Here is a 26,982-nt window from a genome sequence, read left to right on the forward strand (position 1 = left end):
TCCCCCAAGGCCCTGGCCAGGCCAAAAGCCAGAGCTGGGCGGTAATAAGAGTTGCCCAGGGAGCCTGGGCCATTGTGCGGAGCCCCAGACTCTCCATTTACCCTGGGTGGTATGCCCCAGGGGGTGGGGACAATGGCTGGGGGGCTGCTCTCAGGCCCCCTCCCCCTGGCAGTTGGAGGGTCTGGGGCTCCCCACAGTGGCCTGGGGTCCCTGAGCAGCTCTTATCACAGCCTGGCTCCAGCTTCTGGCCTGGCCAGAGGGTGGGACCTTGGGGGGAAGAGGAGGAGCAGGGGTGGGATTTCAGGGGGTAGAGGAAGGGAAGGGGCAGGGCCATGAAGTGGTGCTGGGGTCCTCCATGTGTCATGCTTTTGCCTTTTGAGAAGGTGGTCACCCTAGTCCCCAGCCATATATAAAGCACAGCCTTTATATAGATAACAGCCTCATCTTTAAAGCATTTTACAAACATTAATTCACCTTACAATATTGCTCTGAGACTATGTATTATTATAACTATGCATTATTTTTATTATATTATTCCCTTTTGCAGATGGAGAAACTCATGCACTGAGGTTAAATGGCTTGCCTTAGGCCACCTAAAGTCTTTTTTAAAGTGGAATTAAAACTGAAGAGTTCCTGGCTCCCAGTCCTGTGTTCATACCACTAGATCCAAATAAAAGAATTTGAATGGTGTAATCACAGTGACATAAAAGCACCATTTAAGGTGTCAGCTACAGGTAAGAATATATCCCAAACTGGCTGGGTTCCTGAGCTGGCAATTAATATGAAAATAATGTGCTAGAGATTAATTTAAAACATTTTGTACTTTTAAGCTTGTTTATCTTATATAATTATGTCAAATAACTTAGACTACATTATGACATTTAAAATATTGAGTGTTTCTGCAACCAAATCCTGGCACCCTGAGATACTCTACTTCTGTCTTACTTCAAAGCCAAATGCTTCTTGTTAGATTAAAGCTCCATAAAGTGTGTGATATCCCATTGTACCACACCCTTTTTTGTAACAATGTTGAAATAAAACGAGTCAGGATTTGCCTAGCTGTTTTATGATGTACATCTGGGTTATAACTTCTGCCATAGTTTTGCTGTGACTGTAATTACAAGGTACTTCCTGGTATTTCTAGTTGAAAAGTAACAAGCTGTTTTTTTCCATTTTAAAAAAGTGGCTATTTACATATATAACTTTTTTTTAAAAAAAATTATATATGTTAAAATAACCTTAGAGGCACGATTAAAGTAACAGAATAAATTTGCTACCATGTCCTTAACTGAACTCATTGTGCCTAATTATTGCAGATGTTTTAGAACATTGTTTGGTGTGCTTGCAACAGAAGTTGCTTTAACATTAGCATGCACACTGCCATGGTGTGCATTTGTCAGAATTGTGCATTTCAAAGACGTATGATCATAATTCACAGGCCACCAAAATGATGATCATTAACCTACTCTATTAAAAAAAGTTATTAATGTCCCCCAATAGAGAGAAATGTATTAACTCCCAGAATAAAATAACTTCAGTTTCGCTTCCCTGCTTGTTCACCGTTTTTCCTCCCTTCTCCCCATTCAGGTAGAGCACCACACAGTTGTTTAGGGGTCCAATCCTGAGGTGTATGGACAGTGTTCAGCATGTTCCAGGAGGCACCGATCATGCAGGATTGAACCTCCAAGTAGGGTTTTCACTTTTTTTCTTAAAGCATCAGGAACTGGCCATTGCTGGAGGCTGAATGCAATGTGCAACGACATGGTATGGAACCACATGGCAATTCCCCTGCCACCTCTTGACAGCCAAATGATGGGGCTGGAAGTACCAATGAAAATATGTTTTGCTTCTTTAAACAGGAAAAAGATAAAATAGGGTGAAAATGGCTTCCCTGTGTGAGAAGGGGAGTGGTGGGAGCCCTCAACTGTCTCCTCATTCCTGTTTCAGAGTAACAGCCGTGTTAGTCTGTATTCGTAAAAAGAAAAGGAGTACTTGTGGCACCTTAGAGACTAACCAGTTTATTTGAGCATGAGCTTTCGTGAGCTACAGCTCACTTCATCGGATGCATAGCATAGCATAGCATCCGATGAAGTGAGCTGTAGCTCACGAAAGCTCATGCTCAAATAAACTGGTTAGTCTCTAAGGTGCCACAAGTACTCCTTTTCTTTCCTCATTCCTGTGTTAGTCTCACACTTCCTTTAAAAGTATGTTAATCTGGCACTGGTTTAAGTAGCTCATGTCAGTGCGTTCGTGCACAAACACACACACATCTGTATTTGCAACAACAACAAAATCCCTTAAAGATGCTGCTAGGTTTGTCGGTGATGGTTCGGCAGCTCAGGAACTGAGTTTGGTACTGGCCAACTTTTTGGAAGGCTGTTCAGTAGTTTAACACCCCAGCAATAGATTCAGTGTTTAGGATTTGTAAAGTTTATGACCTGCCAACCCTGACAATGACCTTTAAGAATATTGAGTGAAATTCACCCTTGCGCAGACAGATCAGCACAAGGCTTAGGCCCCACTTAAGTCTCACAGGAGACTGGGAATCATTAGCTAATTGTTACAAATGCACAATAAAAACATTTTAGGACAGCACTCCAAGAAATGCAGTCAGACTAGATACCTGCACTTCTCAAATGACTGGAGGCAATTGGCCTTTGCCCTTGGGTCACACAATGTACCCAGAGCATATAGAGAAATGACCACTCACCTTATTCTGTTATTACTCTCTTACTACTTACCCAAGAAACCAGAAAAGTCTCTTAGATCTCTGTGTGTATGTGTGTGCATGTGTATATTTGTTTGACAAATAGCATATTATTTTGTGATGGAATCAGTTGTGCTCTGTAGATATTCACACATTATTTAAAAAGCATGCAATTTAAATAATTAAGTGGAACAGCTTCATAGACCCAACATGTAAATATACATGTATGAAAAATACTGTGTGTATTTAAACTATTTGCTTAAAAAAAAAAAGCCCTTCAGAACTGTTGGCACATGTGCTCTCTTTCTAACATGCCTGTTACACAGTATCTTGGCTGTTTTTCAAAATACGTAAGGCATTACCAATCAATTGCTAGGCTAACTTAGAGATATAGGATTAGATCCCCAAAGGTGCTCAGCACCAAAGCAAACTAGTGTCTTGCCTCTTTGGCCCATAAAAATGGAATTCATTTTGTTGAGCTACAATTAGCGTAAAAGGTTCAAAGTTCAAAACTGGTGAACTTCTGTTTTTTTTTTTTAACATGTGCACAGTACAATGATACATATAGCACATAATCCAATAACTCAGTGGTTCTCAAAGCCAGTCTGCCGCTTGTTCAGGGAAAGCCCCTGGTGGGCCGAACAGATTTGCTTACCTGCAGCGTCCGCAGGTTCGGCCGATCGTGGCTCCCACTGGCTGCGGTTTGCCGCTCCAGATCAATGGGGGCTGCGGGAAGCGGCGTGGGATAAGGGATGTGCTGGCCGCCCATTGGCCTGGAGCGGCGAACTGCGGCCAGTGGGAGCCGCGATCGGCTGAACCTGCGGACACAGCAGGTAAACAAACCGGTCCAGCCCGACAGGGGCTTTCCCTGAACAAGCGGCGGACCGGCTTTGAGAACCGCTGCTATAACTGATCCCATATATTTATCCCGCAGGACTCTTTACATAAGCAAGGGCAAAATCCATTACAAAGTTAACAGAATTGGGCCCATAATTACTTTTTTTTTTAAATACAGTGGCATAGGTAGAAACCCTTACTCCAATGCATAGCCCCCCTGTTGAATGATTAAGGCTGTTGCTCCCATTTAAGTCAATGACCAACTTCCCACAGATTTCAGTGGTGTAGAATTAGGCCTTTAGATTGGTCAAAGTCTGCAAAACAGTTTTAGGATGAAATCACTATATCGATTTGTCATTGCTTTTTTTTTTTATTTGCTGGAAAATGTTAATAAAGCCACATATTACAGATAAATGCTATCCCAGAAATTTTTTTTGCGTGGGATACATTAATTATTAATTTTGTTGTTACTGCAATGCTTACCTGTCTCAAGGGGCATTGGGAGGGTTAATTAATTTTTGTAAAGATGTAAAATGCTATGTAAGTTGCCATAATTATGACTGAAGTGCTTTGAAAATGGAAACCATTACATGAATGCCAAGTATTATTATTTATGGAGCACTGACCGTGTGCTTGGTACTGTACAAATACAGTGCCTGATACTTCTAGCACTTGCTACAGGACATGGTACTCACCATCATTCATAATTCCAGCAGCAACTGCAGCGAGACTGCAGACAGATACCGAAGGGAGAACATTTTCCGATACAGTAAAACCCTGATTTGGGGATTAAGGAATTTAATAAATCTCAAAATTACAGCAGGTACAACACATATACAGTAGAACCTCAAAGATACGAACACCAGCGTTATGGACTTACCGGACACCCTGTGGAACTAGAAGTCCTCAATCAGGCAGCAGCACAGACAAAAGGGGGCGGGCAAATACTATACTGCCTTTGGGCTTTAGCCAGGGGGGAGGGTTGGGACAGCAGCCACAGAGTGGAGCGGGGGTCAAGGCTGCAGGTGGGTGGTGGGGATCAGGGCTTCTGACCCTGAGGCACACAGGGCCTCAGGGCTTTAGATCGAGGCGGAGCTTTGGGGCTTCAGTCCTGCAGGGGATGGGGGGCTCGGGCATTTAGCTACAAGGGAAGCGCCAGTTTCAGCCCCCGCACTCCCGCTTCTAGCTAAAGCCCTGAGCCCTGGCCCTCCCCTCCTCGCTGAAGCCTGGAGTGGAGCCATGGGGAGCCCCAAGTCCCAGTGCCCCCCGCAGGGCTGAAGCCAGGAACAGAGCTGTGGGGCTAAAGCCCTAAGCCCCGGTGCTCTCCCCAGCTCTAAAGCGCTGAGCCCCAGTGCTCCCGCTGGGCAGAAGCCCTGGCCTGGAGTCCCAAAGGTCAGAAGCTTCAATTCCCCTTCCCCTGCAACTGCAGCCCCAACCCCATGTGGGGCTGAAGTCCATAATAACTATTTCTTCAGAGTTAGGGACAACCTCCATTCCCAAGGTGTCCGTATCTCTGAGGTTCTACTGTATTGCAGCATAGTGCACTCCAGCGTTTTCTTTTTGTCCTTCAAACCCCCTGTAAAGCAATATCCAATGTCTTGAAGGTATCGGAATGTGAAGGCATGTTGACTTTGTTCTTCATCAGCATCACTTTTCTTATGTGATTTGTTTTCTGTCAGGAAAAATAGTTTGTATTCAGAAGATTGGTGTTTGGAAAATTGAGGTTCTCCTGTAGTTGGAGAGAGACTGAACGTGATGCACAACGCGACACTAAAGTGCTCAAAAATGAAAATAGTATTGTTGTTCAGAGGTGTGCTTGAACCATAGACCCAAACTTTGTGGGATTTCGGATCTAGTTCCTGATGGAACTGTTGTGGTTTAGCCCTCTTTCTATTTGCACGAGAGGGCTTGGAAAAATAATAGTGCTAAAGGTTATTATTTAATTAAATGTGACTCTCCAGGTTCTACATATAACCCAACTCCGTAAACCCTAAACACAGATTACTCATTTAACAACCCACTGTAAATAATCTTCATTGTCCAATTACCCCATATCTCTCAACCCAGCCTCTCCTGGTAAACTGAGTTCAGCTGTATGCAGGGGCAAGAGCGTTCCAGGCTCAGAACAGAAAGTACAGTTCCCTATACCCAAGTCCTATTCCCCTGCTGCACAGCACTGCTCTGGAATCAAAGAAGGAAAGAGGTGGTCTCTCAAGAAGCCAGGTCCCAAATTATTTAGGGCTTTACAAGTCAAAACCAAATGCTGCCCTGCCCTCCAGCCATTTAAGCATGTGCCTTGCCCTACTGATTCCATTAGGAATACTCACATGGTTGTAGTTAAGCAACTGTTTAAGAGTTGGTACGACTGGGGCCTCATTACATACTTTTTATTTTAAAATTATTTAAGTGCTAAGATTATTAAAGCATTATGTACTAAAAAGCACTGTACAAGCTCTATAAATTATTATATTTATATATATATATATATACACACACACACACAAATACACCTACTTGTTCTAGGCCCCTTGACAATTTTCAAAATTAAAAATCAATGTTTAAAAATATAACCATCCAGTACCAATCTGAACCCCAAAATCAACTGGCCTTTACCTAAGGATATACAACTCACCCTCTGCAGAGTCCTCAGCCCCTGTCTATGATTCAGCTACCTTCAAAATCCCAGGAAACCAGGTGGACTCTGCAGCATGCCTTAAAGGCTGAAAGCCTTGAGTTATTTTGGTCCAAGAATTAAATAACTTGAAAAGAGAAAGTGCTATCCTCCATCGGGGCTAAATATTTATTAATAATAACAACAAAACATTTAACAAAGACAAGGACCAGGGCCCTCAACCTTGTTGACAGCTGAACGATGCAGGGCCATCCCTTTGTCCAGGTGGAGCACGGGGCGGGGGAGGGGGCGCAAAGGTCCACCTGTATGGATCAGCTGGTGGGATCCCACATCAAGCCCTAGGAATTAGGATGAAGGCAAAGTCCGCCCCTGCTGTATGGCAAAGTTGGAGCTACAGTGCAGTTCCTAAAGTCTGCTACTCTGGCCTGTGGGCTGGAAAAGCAACTGAGTCCCTCCACACCACTTACAGGTGATGATAGGACTACTGTATCTCATCTCCTGGGTTGATCACAACACCTCACTTTACAAACCTGGCACAAAGAATCCCTCCATGGACCACATTGATATAGAGCCTCCTGCCATGCATCCTCATCACAGGCTTGGGTGGCGCAGAAGTCCTCATGCATACCTGCCTCACCAGTATGAATATCACCCCGGCCCCTGATCCTGCAGTCAGCTCCATGTGAGGTTTGTAGGGAGTAGGGCTTTGTGTAGGCTCAAACCTCTGCACACACAGATTCGACTGCAGGATCAGGGCCTGTGAGTGTGATCCACAAGCGCTTTAAAATGCAAAGCACCGTTCAGTGATGAATGTGATTCACATTAATGAAGCTTACTTTTAAAAAAACCCTGTGATATAAATGCTAAATAGTATTAAAGCATCTTAAAACAAACAGCATGTGTGGGGCTAGACATTATTATCAATAAGGCATTTTATATTAAACAAGGAAGCTGTACCCTGATGTAATTGGATCGAGGCAGGTGCTCCCCTGAGCATGGGTGGAGTCCTGGAATCAGCCCATTCAAAATCAATTGTACAATCGGGGCCCGAATGCCATTGTTAATAATAAATGAAGAAAAGCATTTAAAACAATAAAGCATTAAATACATGCTAAATGCTAATGTTATGAAGTGCACTGGACATGAAACATATTCTGGAGGTGCTTAAAATGCGATCAACAATAAAACCACACTACCCAGCATTATTGCCCTGTGCAGGCTGTTTCATGGCTGCCAGGGTGCATGTGCATGGTCTTAAGGGAATGTCTCTCTTTCAGTACTGGAACCCCAGCGTCCACCCCCACTCCTCCTTGCTTGCTTTTTCTGGCGGCTGCTGGTTTGTACATCATTCATAATAAGACAACCCCACCTGGCAGCATGGCTTAGTGTAAAGTTTGTTGCCAGGCCTTGGGAGTGTGTGTTCCTCGAGGCAGGGGAGGGTCGCTCCCTGAATACTTCCCCCTCCATGCACGCTGCTTGCTTTGCTTTGTGTAGTCTTAATGCTAAAACAATCCTGGGCAATATTGCCCCATACAGCTTGCTGCAAGGTGTGTGTGTGAGGTCTCCTTTCACTGTGTTAGACCCCCGCGTGTCCCCCGCCTGCCCTCACCCCCGGCTGCTTGCTTTGCTGACCGTCTGTATATTCTTAATAATAAACAGTGCCTGGCAATATTGCCTCATGGAACTGGCTGGGAGTGGGCGTGAAGGAGGAGGGTCGCCCCTCACCACACGGGCCCTCCGTGCCCCCCAATCCTCCTGCTTGCGTAGCTGGTGGGGCGCACAGTGCATCATCACACAGGAGCCCTGCCTGGCCACATGGCCTTGCTGCCAGGTGCTGGGAATGGGTGTGAGGGGGAAGGCGGGGGCCGGAGGAGGAGGAGGAGGAGGGCGTCTCTCTCCCCTGCCCGGGAACCCCAGTCTGCACCCTCCCGGTGGCTTGTGCGTGCCGCATGCTGAAGCGGCCCTGCCTGGCAATATGGCCTGGTGCAGCCCGCTTGGTGCGTGTGTGTGTGTGGGGGAGGGGGTGTGAAAAGGGGAGGGTCTCCCCTCCCCTGACTGCTTGGCTGGGCTTGTGCGGTGCCGCCGCCTCCGCCGCCGCCCGGCCTGCTCCTCTCCTCCCCCCCGGTCTCTCTCCCATTTCCGTGCGGCTGGCCACCCTGCTCCCCACCCCCATCCCCCCAGCGCGGAGTGTCTGAGAGCCGTTGGCTGCTCTGAACCGTTTGGCTCCTTCCCTTAGTAACAGCTTTCACATTCTGCCTCAATTCCTCCTCAATCTCAATCACACACGGCGATATTACCTCCCTCCGCCCCCCCCGCCCCCACCCCTCCTCGGGACTTAATCTCTCAGCCCTGCCCCCCTCCCTCCCCCCCCCCCCCGGCTTGGGATATAATTGAATATCACAGCACGGTTTGGTGGCTAGTAATTCCCCCCCCTCCCCCTTTTTTGTTTTTTCTATTTTTTTTGTCTTTTTTTTTTTTTTTTTGCTTGGAGTGGGGCACCTCAGCTGAGAGGGCGCTGGCATGTGTCTCTAGCTGTGTAAAGAGGAGGAAACCCAGGGTGCATTTCTTTTGCCTCCATTGCAAAGGAAAAGGGGGGAGGGCAAAAGCAGCCACTCAGCCATCAACTGCAAGGTAAGGACTTGGGGTGTGTGTGTGTGTGTTTTTTTGCACTAGCATTTAACCTCTCCTGGGCTGCATCAAGTGCATCCAAGGGGGGGGTGTGTGGGGGTTATTATGGAGCTTCTTTGGGGGAGGCGGGGAGGGCTTTGGGGAAGTGATCAGGGCTGGGGGGGGGTGGGGGAGGGAGCTGTGTTTGTCTGTTGCGAGTTGGGGTGGGGGATGGGCACCAGTGTAACCTGTCTTTATTTTTCAACTGGGTTCTTCCCCCTCCCCTCCTTTTTTTTTTTTTTTAAAAAAAATGTATTTTTGGGAGCTGGTGGTTTTAATTGTAAATGGCACCTCTTTTTAAAGCTTGTGGGGGGGGGGCTTTCTTGCCCCTCTTCCCCCTTTCTTGTTTTTCCCCTCCCCCTCTCCCCCTTTTGGATTTGATTTTTAAAGGCTTTAAGGGGGAAAAAAAAGAATTTGCACAAATTGAATCAAGGAGCCATCATGAGGCAGGCTGGTTTATAGCCTATTTTTAGGCTGATCTTTGTAAAGAAGAAGAATCTTTTTCCCTCCCCCCCCCCCCCAGTGCATATTTACTACTTCTAAAACCGGGGGGGGGGAGGAGACCACCCAAAGTGTGACCTTAGGTTTGTATTTATTTTGCAGTCGGTTTATGGTTTGTGTCTGCAATATATAATGTTAAGAAAAGCTTGGGGAGAAATGGGCTTGTGTCTGAACTCATGCTGGAGTGGGGGAGGGGAATCTGTGTCCACACTTTCCTCTGTGTGATTTTTTTTTTAATTTCCTTTTCAACTGTGTATGTTGTTTTCATTTGTAACTTAGAGGAGTGTGTTTCTTTTTTGTTTAACTCCCCTGGAGATGTAGCCCTGGATTTAAGAGAAGAAAATATCTGTAGATGTAATTTTTTGTTTTAAAAGTGTAAAGTGCCAAAGTTATTGTTGATCAGTTTCCTGTTAAGTTCTGGGTGGAATATGATCACATCTTCTTTTACAGGGTGAGGGCCACAAGTAAAAGACAAAACATGGGCCTTAGTTTATGGAAATAAGCCTTTATACCCATTAATGGGCTCTGTGTGTGTGTTAAACTTAATAGTATCAAATATCCAAAATGAAGCAGGCAATCTTGTTCTGTGTATTATATATTTTAAAAAGATCTTTATGCCTAAGTAATGTATTTTTCTGTGCTGTTAATTGAATACATTTATCCACTGTAAATACAAAATATGTAGTTCATTCTACCATTTAATGGGGTTAAATTGTACATTGAAGTTGTTCCAGGTGAGTTAAATTTTCATCACCAAATTCCTTTAAGGAAAATTTATAAGATCATAGTCTCTTTATTGAGAGAGAGAGAGAGTTGTGCTTCATGACAGAGTCTTGTTGCTTGAGATTGAATGTTGAGTTTTCAAGATAAAGTTTCATCTGTAGGTTGCTGTGTAGGATTGCAGAGTGAAGTTTGCTCATAGAGTTTTTACTATCAGATGTACTCAACATCCTCATTTTGCTGTCTGTATAAATCAAGACTTAACTGATTTATGGAAGAGATCACAAAATATACTCATTCTTTGCTGTTAAAGCATGGGAGGTAAAGAGTCATGATCTGGAAAATCCAGTCTTGTCACATAAAAATTAGCTGAGCCTGATTGCTGATACCTTACTGATCTAGTATATAGAATAGATATTTGAGGACAAAGCATATTAAAAAGGGAAGGGTCTTTATTATAGATAGGCCCTACCTAAAGCCCAAGGTCAATATCCAGAGAGCATGGCCCATCTAGAGAGAAGTGCTACAGGCAGAATTCACGTTTGGATTTTGAATAATGCCTGAAGTTTTAGGGCTGTCCAAGTTTTGGGCCTTGATTGTGCATTGAACTTTGCAAAAGCTCAGATATTTGGTCTTCATCTTTTCAGCATACAGTTCAAACTTATTAAGGCTCAGATCCTGGAAACACTTATGCAGGTGCTTAACTTTAACCACAAGAGTAGTCCCACTGGTTTTAATGAGACTATTCATGAGCTTAAAGTTAAGCATGTGTTTAGGTGTTTGAAGGATTAGAGCCTGAGGTTTAAAAAAAGCTTTACTGTCAAGGTAAATCTGCTTAGTATGCTGTTGGTGTTATGTAAATAATAATAAACATTTTATGGTTTCCCAAAGTGATTGACTTTTTTTTTTCTTTTGGTTAAGATCTAATGAAATAACACTGTATTTTATTCGTAATCACAGACCATGAGAGTGGAGTCTCAGGTGGTCTCTTAAATTTTGTTAGTTAGGGAAGTGCAGGCTTGTCTCCATGACCACATGGTTCATATGGGATTGTATCTTGGGAACTTTGTGGCAGGTCTCCCAAAATAGTATTCTGAACACCTGGAAAATATTTAGCATTCACTCCATAAGGGAAGGGGGAGGGGAAGGAAATACAATTTAAACATGTAAGAGTAGTTGGGACTTGGGTTCGTAATTTTAGAATATACAAGAGTTTACAGTTTGATTTTGTTCATTTAAATGTTTCTCTGCTTCATTGAGAGTAATAAATGCTGATCAAAATTATTAGACCTATTTGCTGCTCAAGGTCCCCCCCTTAAAAACCGTTAAAAATTTTCTTTCAGAAAAAAATTACAAATGCCGCTTTTTTTCTTCCAATGATTGATATTTCCTACATTGCTGTGAAGTTATAAAGCATTATATAAGTGCTAAGTATTGTAAAACTTTACTTGTGACTTTGTAATCATTACCACTCAGATAGATGTGATGGTAGAGAGCACTGTTAAATCCTACAAACGTGAGGAGCTGGATGGAGTAAGTTGAAATGGTTAAAACACGAATATATATATATATATATATATATATACACACGTATATAGTTGTGTGTGTGTGTGTGTGTGTGTATATATATATATATATATATTCACTTTGTTTTCAGTTAAGTTTTTCAGTGAGGAAGAACAGATCCAAGTGCATGTAAAGTAAATTGAATGGTTACTTACACAGGAGTTCACATTCAAGTCAGATGCCTACTGTTATAAATGTTAAAATTAAGACCCAGTCCTACAAGAGGTTCCACCTGGATAGACCCACACTGAAGTCAGAAATTCTGCAAATACAAATGCACATGCTTAATTTTAAGCACATCAGTGATCGCCTTAGGGTTCTGTACACGTGCATAAAGTTGATCGTGAGAGTGTTTGCAGGATCAGGGTCTTAACTATAATTTCTGTAAACTATATTGGGGTGTGTGTGCGTGAGAGAGAGAGGAGATGACTTTTTTTGGTGTGTACAATTAATTCCTACCAAAAGAATATATTTACTACTTGTTGATTGTTATTTCTGTAGATATGGTAAAAATGCTTCTGAACTAGTATCTGGTGAGTGAGGGAGTGTAAAATAAACATACAGATCATTAAAAGGTGAATGACATGACTAGTGGACCTTTTGAATGACCACTTGTTGAATAAATAAGTCTGTTCCTGTATAGCATTGCTGTATAAATAGGGCCCTACCAAATTCATGGTCCATTTTGGTAAATTTCACAGTCATAGGATTTTAAAAATCGTAAATTTCATGATTTCAGCTACTTAAATCTGAAATTTCATGGTGTTGTAATTGTAGGGATCCTGACCAAAAAGAAGTGTGTGTTTGGGGGGGGGGGGCGGGGGTGGCGGTCCACAGGGTTATTGCAGGGGGTATGTGTGTGATACTGCTACCCTTACTTCTGTGCAGCAGCTAGTGGTGGCGCTGCCTCAGAGCTGGGCAGCTAGAGAGCAGTGGCTGCTGGCTGGGAGCCCAGCTCTGAGGGCAGAGCCGCCACCAGCAGCAGCGCAGAAGTAAGGATGACATGGTATGGTATTGCCACCTTTCCTTCTGCGGAGCTCGGCCCTCAGTCAGCAGGCGCCACTCTCCAGCCGCCTAGCTCTGGAGGCAGCAGCATGGAAGTAAGGGTGGCATAGTATGGTATTGCCACCCTTACTTCTGTGCTGCTGCTGGCGGGGAGCTGCCTTCAGAGCTGAGTACCTGGTCAACAGCTACCGCTCTGCAGTTGCCCAGCTCTGAAAGCAGCACAGAAGTAACGATGGCTATACTATGACCCTCCTAAAATAACCTTGTGACCCCCCCCCCAACTCCCTTTTGGGTCAGGACCCCCAATTTGAGAAATGCTTGTCTCCCCGGTATAATCCCTATAGTATAAAGTAAAGGTACACAAAAGACTAGATTTCGGGGGGGGAGGCCAGATTTCACGGCCCGTGACGCACTTTTCATGGCTGTGAATTTGGTAGGGCTCTAAGTATAAAATATCACATCTTCAGATGAATAGCTGAAAAAGGAATAACTGCTCATTATTTCCTGTTGTAGGCTCAGGATCCACCAAAAATCTTGGCTTCCCCAGGTGCAACTTTCTGAACACTTCAGTGCGATGTTCTTTTATTTAAATTATTTTAGTTTCCATAAAGAAACTTAGAGATAACAACTGGTTTTTCACAGACCATGTTTCATCCTTAGATCTCAAACAAGGTAGATAGGGGACTGCTTCACTCATCATGAAAATGTAGCCCCTGTGAGATAAAATATGGCAAAATAATAAGTTGAAAATGTCTTACCCAGGTGAAGCTTCAGGAGAGTCTGCAGGGTTGGGCGTTTGACTGGTGCAAAAATAATTGGTCAATTAACTGGTGAAATATTGGTCAAATGTCAAAAATAGTCAAATATTTTAAACCCTGTTCTTAAAAAAAAAAAAAAAAAAAAAAAAAAAAAAAAAAAAGTGAACAACAGTCACAAAAAGAATAAGACTTGATGGTCCCCTGTAGGCATAATCCTAGGTACTTATGCCTTTATTACAAAATAAAAAGTTAGTTAACGGAGTTATTTTAACTCAGAAAAATGGGCAATACAATGATATAGTGATCTGAAAAATGGAAGAATGTCACTGTGATATAATCCCCAAAATAGGCCACCATGTACATCAGGTAATTCTTGCTGGAATATTTGGCAATATTTGACCATGGTCAATTGTATAAATGTAGTATTTATTTTGGCAGAATGTGATACCTAATTGTAACTTGTTAGGACACTGAAGCTGTGTCTTCACTATGAAAAAAGGTGTGCTCTTCGCTCCAGTTAACTAATGTGGGATGAAATCCAAGTGAATACAAGGCAGTTGGTAATTTTCCTGTGAGTTAACTGGTCGAGTTCAAGACCAGGCTCCCTGGTTGTCTTGAACCTGACCTGCCATCAGGGAGCCTGGTCTTGAACTTGACCAGTTAACTCATATCAAAACTACGTTCGGCCTTGTATTCACTTGGATTTCATCTTGCATTGGTTAACTCGAGTTAAGATCACGCTTTTTTTCATAGTTCAGACAAGGCCGAAGTTGGTTTCAAAAAGTGCCAAGGGATTTTTAATGACCATGAGTGGTCAGAAGTTTAATTTTAGCTATCTCTGAAAGACCTGCAGCGTCATAATGCCTGACGTTTCCTAAAACAGTGATTTGGATACTGGTACTGCTACTTCAGGCTCTTGTGAGACTCTTTAGGTTCCCTATCTTCGTAATGAACCTCTGTTCTGGGCTTGTGATCTGGTGTCAGGAATTGGATGTGAACCAGTCCAAGTGGCATTATGGATTAGAGAATGTACAGTTACATGGGAAGTGGTGTGCTTGTACAGATAAGGTGAACTGGTACTGTCATTGGCTGAAAAACATACTGAAGGGGTTTAGGTCAGGACTGACTTGGAAGGAAGATTTCTGCTTACTGAGTCACCAACACCACAATATGGAGCCACTCATGCATCTTTAGATGTTTTCCATGCAACTACTGAGCCATCCTGACAGATCCTAGTTTTGACATCTGAAAAGATGATCTTATACCATGAAGCTGCTTAATGCATTAATTTTTCTTTTTAAGAGTATGAATTAACACCTTTGTTTGGAAAAGAGAAAATTTTGGCTAGACATTGATGGTCATGTTTTCAGATGCTGAGCACCCATAGCTCACTTTGAAGTTTGTGGGAGCTCTGTGTGCTCAGCCCCTCTGCAAATCAAGCCCTAAGTGTATCTCACTGGCTTTTGAAAACTTCAGTTAGGGCTATAAGTCCTATTTCTGTTGGGTGTCATGATAGTGAAAGACTACCTCCCCCTCTGCAGTCTGTGACTTGAAATTTAGAGTGTGTTCCATTGTTGTAATTTTTTTCCCTCCATGTTGCAAAAGAGTGATCTTGATTGATATTGATGTCTAGCTGTAAACATTCAGAATAATCCACAGAACATCCTGGGTGTCTTGTTTGTTTTGTTTCTTTTATGATCCAAAATCCAGTTCAGCCTCTTTTCTATGTACTACATTACGGAGAAACTCCAAATAACCTGTCTGCCATAAGCAAGCATTTTGGAATATGACTTTGGATAGCTGGAACTGCATTGCTAGACATTTTAGTTGGTCTGCTGGAGCTGTGTATTAGGCTTCCCCACCCCCTCTGGCGAGGCAGGCAAGCAGCTGTTTTTGCAGCTGATGCTAGTGCTGCTTTTAACCCATTGGTGGGGCTGCAGAATGATTTAATCACCTCCCCAGTAGTGTAAGTTGCATTTAAAGCTCATGTTGAACTCCCACTGACATCACCCTGTTGTAAATCTTATGAATTAAAACTACCAAATTGATTATGGAAACTTTTTTTTTTCTTTTACATATGCAGTTGCATTGTTTGTTGGCAATGGCTTGAAACTACATAACACAGTCTCACAAAAGCTTATGCTCAAATAAATTTGTTAGTTTCTAAGGTGCCACAAGTACTCCTTTTTTTATAGCACAGTATATTTCTGGAGCCTTATTCAAGGGGAGAAATAAAATTTCACTTTACTGGTGAAAAGTGAGTGGTGCTAAGTACCGTACCTGACATGAAAACTGTAGACCTCAGCCTTGAGAGACCCTAAATTTCACTTTTTGAATATGTTGTGTTCCCTTGACATTCAAACAGGCAGTGTTAAAGTTCACGTTCTTCAGATGGGCAACCTATCATCACCAAATCATGTGAGCTGGGGATTCTTGCAAACACAGATGCACTTGAGGTGAATGTCAACACCCCAGTGGCTCAAAAGGAAGAGTTGGGCAGGGAAAGTTGAGGGACTGTGTTGAAGGGCACTTAGTGCCCGAATGATGCTGGGTGGCCTGACTGAGGAGTGAAATTGAAGATGTTACCTTTTGTCCATCATTTTGGAGGGGCCAATCAATGTTTGTCTATCAGGATGATTTCTAAAAGTATTTGTTTTCCTGTACAAATAGATATCAAAGGCAGGATTTTTTTTTTGTGTTGACCTAGCCTCTGCCCCTGTTGGAGCAAATGCATTTTTGTCATTGACTTTCAATGAGGAATAATGTTGGCCCAACTCTGAGTGATCTGAATTCCTACACCAAAATATCAATACCACATCCCAGATCTGCTCAGCAAAGAAGACAACTCTCTATTTGAGGTTTAGCCAAAAATTGTTGGGAGGATTTAGTTTTGATGCTGCATTAATTTTTTTTTCTGTCTAGGTGTGTGGGCGGTAAAGGAGGTCAGTGACAAAAATTGGGTTTAGAAGTTCTTGAGCATTATTTGTCCCATATGAGGTTAAAGGAAGTATTGGTGGCTCTCCATTTGGCAATAAATCCTTCTGTCTGCAGTGTTTTGTACAGAGACTACTACTATTAAACAATGAATCATAGCTAATTTTTGTATGGATGTGAACATTCTTATTCTATTGCAGAGGTTCCTGCTGGGAGTCTTAACATAAACACACATCCCTAAATAAAAGCTCTTAAACCTAGATTTTACTTGGAATGTCCTTTACAAAAATACAGAAGTTGCTGTGGTTATCTGCAAGAACCTTTCACATCCGATTTTTCAGAGTGTATTTTCAAATTTAATACTGTAGTGACTTTTAATATTTTTTTTTTTTTAAATTCACTGCACAGGTGTAGATAATGCAAAAGGCAGAGAAACATTTGACATCAGCATTAATAAACAGCTTGCCAAACAAGTTATGGCAGGGGTGGGCAAACGTTTTGGCCCGAGGGCCACATCGGGGTGCGAAACTGTATGGAGGGCCAGGTAGAGAAGGCTATGCCCCCCAAACAGCCTGATCCCCACCCCCTATTCACCCCCTCCCACTTCCTGCCCCGACTGTCCCCCTCATAGCCCCCAAAACATCCAACCCCTCTGCTCCTGGTCCCCTGACTGTCCCCTCCTGGGACCCCCCGCCCCAAACTGCCCCCCCGGGATCCCACCCCCTATCCAACCCCCCTGTCCCCTGACTGCCCCGACCCCTATCCACACCTCCGCCCCCAACAGACCCCCCCCCCCAGGACTCCCATGTCCTATCCAACCTCTCCTGTTCCCCGACCCCTGACCGCCCCAAAACCTCCGTCCCATCCAAACTCCCCCTGTCCCCTGACTGCCCCCTGGGATCCCCTACCCAACCTTGCACTATCGTGTGCGTGCCGCTGCCGCCCCCTTACCATGCCGCTCAGAGCGGCAGGAGCTCGCAGGCCTGCTGCCCGCGTGGGTGCGGGGCAGGGGGAACAGCGGGGGGAGGGGCCAGGAGCTCAGGGGCTGGGCAGGACGGTCCTGCGGGCCAGAGTTTGCCCACCTCTGAGTTATGGTAACAACATATATTTGATAGCAACACATTAGCTGTTTCTAACTGCTAATATAACACCCTGGTATGGATTACAGAAACAGGCTGCACCTTGATTTGAACAGGCTAATTGTGTAGAGATAGCACTTGATTCTCATTTCATTTTAGGTGTGTGGAAATCCACCTACATGTAGCAATTGTTTGATATTTCTTGTTTCAGTTCTGAATTCATTGCACTGTGTAAGCAGAAAGAGTTTATAGCAACATAACCTCAATGTTTTAAAGTGAAATACCACTCAGGCTATAAATTCCAAAGAAATTGCCCACCAAGCAATTTTAGATTGGTTTGATGTGACACAAAAAGAGATCTGCTGCTAAATTTAAAGATTAACATAAACCAACAATTCTATCTCAAGGACACTCACCATTACTGGAAATAATTTGCTCATTCATTGGTGAGTTGTAGAACCCACCTTCGTCTTTTCATTATTGCATCTGCTACTTGTGTAGATTGTAAAAGGTCTTTGGTGCCTTACTGGAAATATCTTTGCATTTATGTGCTTCATGTTGGCAAAATCCATGTTGTTTGGTTCTTCCAGTGTCTCCCCATACTTAGGTTATTTTTATAAGGTTTATTTATTCCATTTCATCAAGTACCTGTGCAAAGTTCTCAGAGCTTTCTTACTCTGTACATGCTGTATTCATTATAACTTAGACTCTCCACCATCAAAAAAACCTTGCATACTCAGACCATTCAACAGCCCCATTGAGCTTTCCATGCACCATAAATAACATCCATTTTTCATCTTCAAGTACATAAAAGGTTGTTACAAGGAGGAGGGAGGAAAAATTGTTCTCTTTAACCTCTGAGGATCGGACAAGAAGCAATAGGCTTAAATTGCAGCAAGAGTGGTTTAGGCTGAACATTAGAGAAAAACTTCCTGTCAGAGTGGTTAAGCACTGGAATAAATTGCCTAGGGAGGTTGTGGAATCTCCATCACTGGAGATTTTCAAGAGCAGGTTAGACAAACACCTGTCAAGGGATAGTCTAGATAATACTTGGTCCTGCCATGAGTTCAGGAAACTGGACTAGATGACCTCTCGAGGTCCCTTCCAGTCCTGTGATCCTATGATTCTATCTTCTGGGTGAACAGATAGCCTTTGGGGCATGTAGTAAGGCCTAACAAACCCGTGTTCTCTGGGTGGGTCAGGTGGATATTACTAGCTATTTCCACTGAATATTCTTGAGTTTAAAACAGGAGAGGACAAATGTCAAGCAAGCAGTGTTATCCCGAGGTCCTGGCCTGATCAGTATTGGTTAGGCATCACCTGAGAGAGAGAGAGAGAGAGAGAGAGAGGCATGTTGATTGCTCAGGGGTATGAAGTAAAAAAGTAACTTCTGGATGTTGTTTATATTGACTAAGGCTCATCAAAAGATTTTAAAAAAATTAGATGAAAAATGGGAAGGGGGCAATAATTTATAAATATGTTATCCACTTTCTGACTAACTATTTTAATACAGTGGCTCCATACCAGAGACTGAGCTGGTATGTCACCTAGCATATCGGATATCTGTTAGTACTAGTGCTTCTGTTATATGGGCTCAGATGTTTTGCTTTTGTCATTTTAAGTTACCAAAACTGTTAACATTAAGGGCCAGTCTTCAGCTGGACCCCACTGAAAAACTTGCAGGCATGTCATTGGAATTTGTAAAATCCTGTTTGTGTATGCATTTATTAGCATGCTCAGTTGAGCTCCCCATCCCTTTTCCATGTCTAACTACCGCATTTTGGAATAGGTAGTTGATGTTTTTTCAGAGTACAAAAGAGAGAGACAGCACTTTTGTGATTTGATTTGGAGAGACTGAATGAAAATGACTTGCACTTTACTTGCTTTGACAGTAGTATAAATGGTAAAAGCCAGTCAGTATAATGTTGGTTTTGAAACCCACCGATTTCTGTTCACACATTGCTTATTCCAGGAGAATCTAGACTTAATATTAAAGCTTTTAAAGCTTTTTTTTTTTTTTTTTCTTTTTCTTTTTCGGAAAGACTTATACCTACTTCTGTGCCAGTTAACACCAACCCTCATTTCCCTGCCCTTCCCCCCCAAAAAACAAACAAACCCCAAACAAAACCATTACATACCCAGCAATAACGTGGCAAAATGTGTGTTTCATTTCTGTCTCTCCCCAAAACTCACCCCCATTTGCCATCTGCCAGTGATGAGCTTTCTATTGTTTGCTGTCACATGAATAAATAAAATGAAGTTGATAGACCTAAAACTTCCATGTCTCTCTTGGCATTTCGCATTTCTTTCTGTTCTTTTCCTCAGCCTCATTCACTTCTTCCCCCCACCCCCTTTCTGCCTTTTTCGCTCAATTCTCTCATTTCCTGTTATCATTTTGTCTTTCCTGTATTTCTTTGTTAATATAAAGGCTTTCTCTGGCCGTTTTTGTATTTGACACTCTTAAGCCAAAACAGTCCTCTCACCTTATTCTCTGTTTACTGTTTTATGGTTTTTCTGCCCTACTCTTTCTGTCTTCTCTCCTTCCCCGAACTTATCTGCCCTCTCTTCCCCAGTCCAACTTATGCATGTGGAAGTGATCTTGTGCAGTCTTTGAATCAATGGGAATTTTGCTGTGTGTAAAGTCAGCAAAATCGGGCATTCTTCCTGCACTGTGTCATGCTGTTTAATTTCATTGTGTGTTGCAGACTGAAACTTACTGGAGACATTAGTAAGTTTCATTCAGCAGCCTCAGTTGCAGACAGTACGCTGATGCGCGGAGACTAAGATGTGGAGTGGGGCAGCTATGAAAGGAAACAGAGTTGGCTACTTTTGGTAATGTCTTTTATTTAATAAAAATAAACATCCCTTCTGGCACTAAGGGTTGATCCAACTCCAATTAAAGTCAACAGGAGACTTTAATGGGAGTTAGCTTGGGACCTTAATAGAATTTCAAAAGCTGCACTGGATTAAATGAAAGCCTTTTGGTGTTTTTCTTTTTTGAGCAGTTTAGTCCCATGCTTTTTAGCATAAGGATTGTTTAAGAAGTGACATTCAGGTTCTCACTTAAAGCAACAAAATCCAATTCAGTCATAGTCTCACCTAGTTTGTATTATGGTAGTATCTAGCGTCACAATCAGGATTGGTGCCCCATTGTTCTAAGTGTTGTAGAACTTGATCATGGAAACTGAAGCCTGTAAACTGACTCCTTTAGTATGGGCCTCAACCAGCACAGATCAATTTGTGGAATTGCAGCTATAATGTTGGAGGATAGTCTCCAAAGGGCCTACAGTCTAACTGTGTCCAGGAACTACAGTAATGCCTGGAATACTCTGCTTAATATTTAATCTCGAGAAAGAGACCACTCCTGATGGGTAGTTGTCCAGGAACCAAAGAAAATAAAAGTAGGAAAAATTGATATAAACCTAGCAAAACCTTTTCTGATAATGAGTGTATGCCTTTCTCTGAAATACACACACAACCATCATAGGAGAGAAAATAAGATGTACTTTGAAAGAAGGCAGTAAAAATGGTTTTTACTTGAACGTATTTAAAATATGATTATAAGCTCTCTGGTGCAGAGACAGTGTCAACACATGACATAAAAATATCGCTAGCCGCCCATAGGTCATAGACTCTACACAGATTACTGTTATTGCAATACTGCACTCTTGTCACTTACACATTTCCGTATTCAGGAGTATATAATGTAGAAACTTGCTCCAGCCAGAAACTTGGCATGTAAAGTCGCTGGGTGTAATCAGGCACTCGTATTCAGGTAAAAAATCCCATTGGAATTGATGGGAGTTTTGCCTGAATAAGAACTGAAAGATTAGATCCTCTGTCTGGGAGTAATTTTATTTATTATTTTTGTTGTTTTTTCCATTTCTGAGGCTTGGCCTATACTAAAGAGTTAGGTTGATGTAAGCTGCCTTTCATCAATCTCTAGCCATGGAAGTGTGTTCACGTAAATTTGACTCCCACTGACATAAGTCCCTCTATACCAGGGATCTCAAGCACGTGGCCCGTGGGGCTATTTCCTATGGCCCGCCAAGCTCCCTGTGCCCACCCCCAGGTCAGGCCCGTGGGATTACCCCCGTGGCGCCGTTAGCCCTGCGCCGCTCCCTGAAGCAGCCGGCAGCAAGTCCCTGCAGCCAAGAGGGGAGAAGAGGGCTCTGTGCGTTGCTTTCACCTCCAGGCACTGCCCCCCCGCAGCTCCAATTGGTCGGGAACCAGGAACTGTGGCCAATGGCAGCTTCGGGGGAGGTACCTGGAGGAGCGGCAAGAGCAACGCAGGAGCTCTCTGCACCCCAGGGAGCCTGCCCTGGCCCCGGTGCGTGCTGCTGCCACCCCGGAGCCGCTCTAGGTAAGTGGCGCCGGGCCGGAGCCCGCACCCCAAACCTTTCCTGCACCCCACACCCCAACGCCCTGCCCTGAGCCCCCTGCTGCACCCTGCACACCTCCGGCACCTCAACTCCCTGCTCTTAGCCCCCGCCACACCTCGCACCCCTCCTGCTCCCCCTGGGGGCAGGGAGGGGGCAGAGTTGTGGTGGGGACTTCGGGGAAGGGGTTGTAATGGGGGTGGGGAAGGGATGGGAAGAGGCAGGGCCTCATGGAAGGGGTGGAGTGAGGGCAGGGCCAGGGCAGCGAGGGGTGGGGGTGTCAGTGATGCGGCCCTCGGGCCAATGCACTAGTCCTCATGTGGTCCTCGTGGTCATTTGAGTTTGAGACCCCTGCTCTATGCTGATTTAGTAACATCACCTCCCGAAGTGGCGTAGCGTGATACTGCATTGACCTAATTACATCAAGTGTCAGTGTAGACACTGCGTTGCTTACGCTGACTGTTACTGGCTTTCAGGAGTTGTTCCACAATGCCGATACAAGTGCTCCTGGTGAGGACACGCACCACTGACCCAAGGAGACAAGTGTGCGCGCACACAAGCAATTTAATAACTGTGGTGGCTGTATGCCAATGTAAGTTAGGTTGTGGAGTACTCCATAATTTTGTGGAGTAGACATGGCCCTACTATTGCCAAACATAGTTTAGTTTATTTATCTGACTCAGTGTTTTTGACTCTGAGGTTTTTAATGTAGACCAGGGCTATCTTGTTATAACTACATCACTCAGGGATGTGGATTTGCTGAGCGATATAGTTATACCGACCTAACCCCTACTGTAGACGGTGCTATGTTGATCAGAGAGCTTCTCTTGTCGACATAGCTAGTGCTTCTTGGGGAGGTGGAGTACCTATGCTGATGGGAGAAGCTCTCCTCGGCATAAGAAGCATCTTCACCAAGCACTACAGCAGCACAGCTGTAAGTGTAGACAAGCCCTTAGAATAACATTTTGCAGGTCATTAGTCCACAATCTGGGTTGAGACATATAGTGTCGCCCCCCCCACGCCTCAAAATATTTTGTCTGAATTATTAAACATCGATTCTTCCAGTATGTTTTATAGCATTCACCAATGTGCCCTAAATTGTGACAGCTCTCGACTGTGTATTATTAGGATGCTTGGAAAGATATGGATCCTGAGTTGGTGTAAATTATCATAGTTCTGTTGACTTCATGTTGACGTGCCTTCAGCTGAGAAATCTGCACCTTTGTGCGCAGCCACTATAGTCTACTGTTAAATGACTTCTTTTGGCTTATAGATAAGTTGTAAAATATTATTGTAGTTTCATTACAGCATCAACAGTAAGTTTTTTGGATTCCTAATGCAGTTATTATAGAATTACTGAACATAAATAGATGAGTCATCATTTAAGAATTTCAGCTTTTTTTTGCACCACTGCTGTTTACCTAGACAATCTCTTTTCAGGAACTGTTCAAAGAGAATAAGTTGCAGTTTTTGAAGGGCACTGAAGGAAGGACCCGTGGAATTATCTTGCACTTCAGTGTTAATCCCCACTGCTGTCATAGAAATTATTTCTGCAGATTTCCATAAGCTTCCACACCTCCATTGCAGCAACATTGTGTGTCCTTGGAAGTCTAGAGAACTCAAACATCTAGAATTCCTATTTTGAGACTAATATATATGGTAAGATGCTGTGTTAACTTTTTTAACTGCAGTAAAGAGTTTCCATACAAAAACTGAAGTACTGCCTCCTGGTTAGGGCTGGGGGCTAGGAGTCAGGATCCCTGGGTTTTACCCTGTGCTCTGTCACTGTGTGATCTTGGTGAATGACTAACAACTTTATCCATGCAAAACTGATCTTGTACTTCACAGGGATTTTCGAGGCCATGTTTATAAAGTGCTCTGAGATCTTTTACAGATGAAAGGCTCTCTAGAAGTGCAAAGTAGTTTTAATTTTATTTTTCAACCTTTGCTAACTTGGGGTTCATAGCTTAGCCAAAAATATTCCTTTCATGCTGATATTTTCCATGCTGGGTCTACAGTCTGATAGGATTTTTTCCTCCAAGTTGGACAAAATTTGGGATCTGAGTCTGCAAAGACTTGCCTACTGTGTTTTAATTTATGCACTGTGAATAGTCCTGTTGAAGTAGTAGGACTACTCAGTGTATTCGCAAAAAGAAAAGGAGTACTTGTGGCATCTTAGAGACTAACAAAGCTACAGCTCACAAAAGCATATGCTAAAATAAATTTGTTAGTGCTCACGAAAGCTTACGCTCAAATAAATTTGTTAGTCTCTAAGGTGCCACAAGAACTCCTTTTTCTTTTTGCGAATACAGACTAACACGGCTGCTACTCTGAAACCTGTCAGTGTATACAGTTAGGCACATTTGTAAGACCTTGTAGGACTGGGTCAGTTAGAATCTAAGACAGTTTCTTCCAAAATTCCCGTGTCTGGTGGATCGTGTCACAATGTGATAGTATCCTGACTGTTCGGGCTTGCCTGTGTAGCTGTGACTAAATGGCAGTATGATCATGTTGCTGAAATAAGATTTAGTAACATGGTTATACCACAGTTTGGTCTGGTATTCACAAGCAAGATATAAGAGTCACTTTTGTGTTTATGTGCCTTGCAAAATAGTTATGAAAATTTACAAGCCCAGGCACAAAATGTTCATGTGTGCCCTTTACCATGATTCTTGATAATGAAAAATCTAATGGTATTTTACTTGCCTATTAAAGAGAGACATACCCTGGGGCAGATAGAATTTTGCAAGCCTTGTCATGAAAGTGTACATCTTGTATGAAAATTAATATTAGACAAGGCACTACTGTGTTATAAGACAATTTCCCACCATTCAACTTCTGGCAGTGTAGAAAGGTTCTAGAAGGCAAATCATGGTCTTTGGGGGAAAAAACAAACCCAACACCATAAGTGACCTTTGTGCGTGTGCATAATTTGACTGCTTTACTAAAGATTTATAACAACCTGTTTTCACATTTCATCTTTTGGGCTAAAATTTTCCATCCCTGCTTGATGATGAAGTTGGGGTTCATTCTGTTTTTTAACAGTTTCAGGAAAATCTCTTCAGGAGTTTTTGAATTATAGGAGAATTTCTTTTAAAAATACATATTATTACCTTGTATAGACGTACCCCAGAAAGTACTGACGCTTGTACCGTATTCTGAACATAATCTACATAGCATATTTGCTTGATCTTAAAATTAAAATAGAACTTAATTAGTGGTTAAAAATATCACTTGTGAGCATGCTCCTTAGGCTTCTAAGATATTTCAAAGATCTTATTGAAGCCCCTTTTCCTTTCAGATGTATCTTCACGTTCTTCTGACAGACTACTCTAGGAGGCTGGGATATTTTTCAAGGGAATACCAATTGACCCAACTAAAAATTCTCTAGAATCTCCAGTCTTAACATTAGGACAACTAATATTATTGGTGTGGGGGGGAAAAATTGTGTTTACCATGATTTTAGAGCTCCCCTACCATATTATAACAAGAAAGGCAGCAACCCATTTTCAGTTTCTTATGATTCTCTGAAATTTTCATATTTGGGGCTGCAATTTCCCAGGCTTTGTCTCTGTCTAAAGATGAATTAAAAAAAAATTTTTTTTGTGGGGATAGTGTGTGTTTATTTCAATAGAACAGAAAAAAGATTGCTGTTAAAATTTTTGTTAACCATTTCTTTTGTTGAAATTTGGCACAGCAGTACCCTAGCCAAGAAAGATTCTTGGAGAGTTGTAATCTGATGAACACAAGTTTTTATTTGACCAAGCTGTGAGCCTTTGAAAATTGTAGTCTAAGCATATGTGCTAATTTTGGAACAAAACAATTAGAGCTAATGCCTCAGTTCTGCACACATTTACCCATGTGCATAATATTAAAGTTAAGCCTGTATATGTGGTGCAGCATTGATGCCTATACTTGTAAAGGGCCTATCTTCAAAAATTGCAGTATGCTTTGGATCAGGCTTAAAATGCTCAGCTAGGGAAAGCTGCACTTTATATACCTGTCATGTGGCTAACCCAGACAAAGTGAGCAGGCCCTCAACAATTGTACACCATTTAATGTACCCTATTTGGGAAGTTTTCTGTTTAGTGACACTCTGGAGAAGCGGAAGAGGCTTTTCACAATATTGAAAGGTTCATAAGCTGGGTCAAATGGAAATCAGTTTTCAGGTCTGCAGATCCTTTACTGTGGGGTTGAGGTAGGGACTGAGTAATTCCCCAAAGGCAAGAAGATTTCTCTTTCCCACTATCCCAAAGCCACTGGAAAAGACACCAAGACTCCTAGGGAAATGGGCTCCAGAACAGGATGTTCAAGATAACGCCCCTTCAACCTGTAACATTCAGACTTTCCTTCTCCCTGACACAGAAGTTCTGTTGGGAGTCTGTCTTCACACCAGAGTTAGCCTGAGTTCTTACTTGGGTGTTGCACCAGCCCCCCTCCATTCACATGTGCAAACCTCTCACTTGAGTTAAGTGGTGCTTTCAACCTGGGCACAGCTGAGGAGTAGGTTTAGAGTCCAAGTTCAACTTTCACTTGGACTGATAACTTGCAGTGATGACGCAGGCTAAATTATTCAACTGCTGATAGCTCTCTAGTGCCTTCCCACAACTCTCCTGTCTGTCATGAGCATACAAGTTCTCCCACAATTCACTGGGACGGAATCTTAGAAAGACTCAGCTTACTGCAGTACAAATATCCATGGCGCATGTCCCAAGGAGTCCTAGTGACATACTGGAGTGAGTACAACACCTGAGAGACACAATAACGTGGGTAGGTCTTTGCAATGTAGTTGCGAGAGGCCAGGTGCCAATTACTGCAGCTAACTCTGTAGTGAAGACATGCTGGGAGAGCAGAGAGCCAGGACAGCCCTGACCTGATGAGACAAGAAGCCAGTAGAGGTATGTCCACCCAGCCCACAAGCAAGCCTTCCAGTACTGGTTAATAGACTCAGGCTAGCAGAGCTTGTGCTAGTGATATAGAAATAGCTGTGTAAACAGCGCTTTGAAGTTGTGGCTCAGGCTGGAGCTCAGGCTCTGAAGCCTAGGAAGAGGTATGGGCTTCAGAGCTTCAGCTCTAGCCCAAGCCACAACTTCAAAGCACTGTCCATACAGTTCTAGAGCTCTAGCTTCAGCCCTGCTAGCCTGAGGCTATGGACCAAGCTGGGACGCTCACTCCCACTTGATCCAAAATGCTGTGT

At 43.1% G+C, this 26,982-nt stretch overlaps 1 protein-coding gene across 8 annotated transcripts in view; it reads left to right on the top strand.

Moving 5' to 3' along the window:
* Positions 1-8,252: 8,252 nt before the first annotated feature.
* The window catches only part of TBL1XR1 (TBL1X receptor 1), a 166,717-nt gene continuing 147,987 nt past the window's right edge, over positions 8,253-26,982 (top strand). For 2 of the 8 annotated variants that reach the window (XM_043521753.1, XM_037909532.2), the window contains exon 1: positions 8,564-8,807. The gene's annotated coding sequence lies outside the window, so the exon portion shown is untranslated. Of the gene's footprint in view, positions 8,808-23,225; positions 23,445-26,982 lie in introns of all 8 variants that reach the window. The other 6 variants (XM_037909528.2, XM_037909529.2, XM_037909533.2 and 3 more) reach the window with 6 other exon arrangements.

The sequence above is a fragment of the Chelonia mydas genome, chromosome 9, assembly GCF_015237465.2.
Source record: "Chelonia mydas isolate rCheMyd1 chromosome 9, rCheMyd1.pri.v2, whole genome shotgun sequence".
In the NCBI taxonomy this organism is placed as follows: domain Eukaryota; kingdom Metazoa; phylum Chordata; order Testudines; family Cheloniidae; genus Chelonia; species Chelonia mydas.